This window comes from Palaemon carinicauda, chromosome 36, assembly GCF_036898095.1.
Source record: "Palaemon carinicauda isolate YSFRI2023 chromosome 36, ASM3689809v2, whole genome shotgun sequence".
Taxonomy (NCBI): Eukaryota; Metazoa; Arthropoda; class Malacostraca; order Decapoda; family Palaemonidae; genus Palaemon; species Palaemon carinicauda.
Window position 1 is genome coordinate 69,416,381 of NC_090760.1, and position 5,000 is coordinate 69,421,380.

The 5,000-nt window shown below is 33.3% G+C and overlaps 1 pseudogene; it reads left to right on the forward strand.

The window, feature by feature from the left end:
• LOC137628883 (uncharacterized) overlaps positions 1-1,209 on the forward strand; it is a 21,739-nt pseudogene extending 20,530 nt beyond the window's left edge.
• The last annotated feature ends 3,791 nt before the right edge of the window (positions 1,210-5,000 follow it).

Below are 5,000 nucleotides of genomic sequence, written 5' to 3' on the forward strand. Positions count from 1 at the left end.
CAAAGGTTATAACAGTTTTGTTCACATCAACGAATTCCTGCTAGAAGTCACTGCCGAGCAAGAGAAGAAAATATTGTTGAACTGCGAAATCGACTTCAAGAATCATGAAGACGCCAAGGACATCACGCAGGCCCATGTGTGTAACAGATACCAGCGCCTGAAGCAGTTGTGTCCCACTCCTTTCACGTCCACAGAAACTGCAGTGGCGTTCCGCAGGGGCCTGAAGGAGAGGAAAGTGAACTGGAAGAAGATAAGTCCGAAATTAACAGAACATGCCAAGCAGTGCTTGCAAGAGGGGGAGATAAACAATATAGACAGACCAGAAGCAGCAGCGTAATTATCAGAGTGATTTAGCGAGTAACATAGCTTTAAGTATAACTGAAAATATCCATGGTTAGACATTAGTACCTTGTACCTGTTAGTATTATGACCTCACATAAGGATCCACAAGAAACACTGAAGTTACCTGGCTGAGAAGTGCCAAGTCGATGCGTGACTGTGATTATCGCACATTGTGTCCAAATGTACAAGTTATATTAGTATTGATTACATATCTTTTTTTTTTATCTTTTTATTAAAAAGTTAAATTACATTTTTTATTTACAATAACAATATTTCCAGTATGATTACATTCAATAGCATTTTTATATAAACAAAAACCATCTAATTTTAACAATTTAAAAAATTACACATCTTAATTTTGAATTTTAGTTACTCAAAAACAATAATTTATATACTTTTTTGTGAACTTTCTATTCATTCTTTCTTTATAGATATGTTTTAAAAGCCACCGATCATAATGAAATTTACACTTAAGAAAGGCGTCTGTTTCCTCTTTCGTATATCGTTTCTTCTTACTGACTCAAACAGAAATATAAACCCTTTTACCCCCACCATAAGGTTAAATTTCGAGCACATTTTGCTATATATATTTATTTAATTGCTCTAACAGGCTTAATTTTTGTCCTAGAGAGGTCAGGTTGGTCTCATTTTTTGGAATATGCCTGAAGTTTCTCTTAAAATTATCAAAAATATGTAAAAACGTGTAATTAACAGATTTTTGCAAGAACGTACCGGTACGTCCTTTTGGGGGTAAAAGGGTAAATAACAGTAGCTACTTCTATCACCTCGCGCAGCTGTGTCAAGGGCTGCTCGGGCACTGGTCAATTTTCCATTTTTTCTATAGAATCCAAAGAATTCATTTTCCTTTATTCAATACCATGAAATTTTTTTTTCTAGTATAAGAAAATAATAGTTATGAAAATGTATGGTTTCTTATATGGAAATAAATATTGAGTTTTGATTATTGACTTACCAATTCTTGCTATGAAGAATCCTTAATGTGGCAGAATCCCCCCTTTAAAAACATCATGGTAAGGGATTCAGGAAACACTGAAGAAAGCGGAGAATTCTACATCCTACAAGCTGCTGTTGGAGTTGACTTGACTCTCGAATTCACAACTTTCAACATCCAAACTCTCCGTTAAGGGACAATGTACATCATGGTGTACTGTAAGCAATATTTGAAGGGTCCCTTCTACTTAACCTCGTTATAAGTTCTACCTTACATTAGAGGAGTGTTACCAACCCCTCATGATGAATGGCTTACCAAGGCCCAACACCATATGACCAAATTCATAATTCCAAATCCATATTCAAAGGTAAATAGAGTCTCCCTCTCTCTCTCTCTCTCTCTCTCTCTCTCTCTCTCTCTCTCTCTCTCTCTCTCTCTCTCTCTCTCTCTAAACTGAATCCAGTTAATATAGAATTGTTCTTGAATAGTTGCTCTCTCTCTCTCTCTCTCTCTCTCTCTCCTCTCTCTCTCTCTCTCTCTCTCTCTCTCTCTGTTTACCCAGAATGGTCTCCCGGGACCCAGCGACTGATGAATTACTTAAATTCCTTTAAATCGACTTCCTTCTTTTCTAAGGTAATTGTCTCTTTCATGAAATTTAGCCCTAATGATTTTTCCGTTGTCTAAGAAATTACATTTAAATAAAGTAATCCCATTTTTACTTTATAAATCATATTTAGAATCTTTTATTTTATAAATTACCCTAAAAAATTTTATCTTTACTTTATTAATCACCGTTAAAATCCACTTTTGTGTCATACATCTTGAAATCTCTTTTTTACTTTATAAATCACTTTTGAATCCCATTTATACTTTATAAATCACTTTAAAATCTCATTTTTACTTTATAAATCACTTTAGAATCCATTTTTACTTTATAGATCACTTTAAAATCCCATTTATTCTTTTATAAATCACCTTAGAATCCCGTTTTACTTTATAAATCGCTTTAGAATTCCAATTTTTACTTTATAAATCACTTTAGAATTCCCATTTTTACTTATAAATCACTTTAAAATCCATTTTCACTTTATAAATCACTCAGAATCACATTTTTCCTTTAAAATCACTTCAGAATCCTATTTTCACTTTAAAAATCACTTTAGAATCCTATTTTCACTTAGGATCCCATTTTTACTTTATAAATCACTTAGAATCCCTTTTTTACTTTAGAATTCCCATTTTTACTTTATAAATCACTTAGAATTACCATTTTCACTTTATAAATCACTTAGAGTTCCATTTTCATTTTACAAATCACTTTAGAATCCCATTTTTACTTTATAAATCACTTAAGAATTCCCATTTTTACTTTATAAATCACTTTAGAATCCCATCTTTACTTTAAAATTCTCCGTCAAAATTCTATTTTTACTTTATAAATTACCTTTAAATCCCAATATCACTGTAGGTTACCTTCAAAACCTGATTATTACTTGATAAATCACCTTTTGAATCCCATTTATACTATTTAAAATCATATTACTTAATAAATCTCCTACAAAATGTAGTTTTTTATTTTATAAAGTTATAAAAATTGATTTGACAGTTACAACAGACAATGGAGTCTTGTTTAAGCGACAGTTCTTCTTCTTCTTTAGATTGCCCGGAGCTTCTCTCCGGACAGGGGCTTACCGACAAGAAGCTGCCACAGGTATTTGGGCAGTTTATAAATGAGGCTGTTTATTCAGGAGAGAAATCTCAAAAACAAAATGAAGAGAATTTGGTAAAAGTTTCTCTTAATTGTTAAACAATTATTATTATTATTATTATTATTAATTGCTAACTACAACCCTAGTTGGAAAAGCAGAATGCTATAAGCCTAGGGGCTCCAACAGGGAAATTAGCCCAGTGAGGAAAGGAAAGAAGGAAAAAAATATTTTAAGAATAACATTAAAATAAGTATATCCTATATAAACTACAAAAACTTAAACAAATCAAGAGGAGAGAAATTAGATAGAATAGTATGCCCGAGTGTACCCTCAAGCAAGAGAACTCTAACCCAAGATAGTGGAAGACCATGGTACACCCAGCAACAAAAACCGGTGTCGCCTGGCCATGTCCTTCTTGTCCTGAAAGGTGGCCGAGGTTAAACAACCGAGACATCGTTAGGATGGTTCGAATGTGATGAGAAGGGAAATTACTGATATCACTCAAAGAAATGCGATGAAGAGAGATAACTTTTTTTATTCTTTTAAGAAATGTAATATAATATTATTTCGAAACTAATTCATCAAAAGATTTTATCATAACTTTTTATTTGAATTTTCCTATCCTATTTCTATATAAAATTTTCTTAAATAATATTGGAACTGACTATTCATATTAATATTCATAACACGGAAATATCCCTCGTTTGCATTTTCTTAAGCAATCCCCCTCTCTCTCTCTCTCTCTCTCTCTCTCTCTCTCTCTCTCTCTCTCTCTCTCTCTCTCTCTCTCTCTCTCTCTCTCTCTACACACAAAATTACACACTGTGGCCTATCAACACATTGTTTACTCAAATTATCTGGTTCAGCGTCAATAACCTTAGATGTCAGGATGACAAAAAACTCCTAATCAATCAGTCAATCAATCAAATTATCTGGGCAAGTCGCTCACTTCCAAGCGAACCCCCTTCCCTGGTGACAATTGCTCAATGCTCAAAGGTCCGAGTCTAGCTGGCTTCACTCTTCCCAAGGCAAAAGGAAATATTTCCTTAACATTGAGTATTCGTATTATTACGATTTTATTTGTCGTTTCATGTCCTGATGTCCAACACCTTAAAAGTGTTCCCCCGGTAAGCTCTTCAAGAAATCCATTACTCTCGATATTTGTTCAATCAGTCTTTCGCATATTTACATCGTTATCTATAGTTTTGATATAATTTTAAACACCTGGAAAGCAAACTGTATGAAATTTTGTCATCTTAGTATTTTGTTTTTCATTTACTAAAAAACTTCCACCAGAAGGATCTTATCATAACTGTGAGACCTTTAACCTCAAACATTGGGGATGGGGGGTAGAGGGATATAACCAGGTGGGGGTTAAAGATGATGGTGGAGAGGTGGCTATTGGGTGAGCTTAATGTATGGCTTGACGAGGTTTGCTTATTAACATTTATGAAGTGATGATGATGATGGCAATACCCCTATTGATAACATTTAATATCAATGATTCCAACTCGCAATGAAAACGGGCATATATCGTTCTAACATTGTGTTTAGGTGGTCATTGAACATCTTTGGAACATGGGATCTTCACCCCAAAGAAATACAATTCCTACACCAACTTGCAAAGTAGTTAACGGTCTTGTGTGATCCTTGGGAACATCCAAATAATATAAATATTGGATACAGATAATATATATACACACATATATATACATATATGTATATATATATATATATATATATATATATATATACATATAATATGTATATATACAGTATATATATATATTATATATATATATATATGTATATATATATATATATAGAGAGAGAGAGAGAGAGAGAGAGAGAGAGAGAGAGAGAGAGAGAGAGAGAGAGAGAGAGAGAGAGAGAGAGAGAGAGAGCAGCTGCTAGAATAATGCAAACTAAGTATTTATAGATTCCCAGGTATATTAATAGGAACAGTCAGTTCCCACAATATTTAAGGATGTTCCATA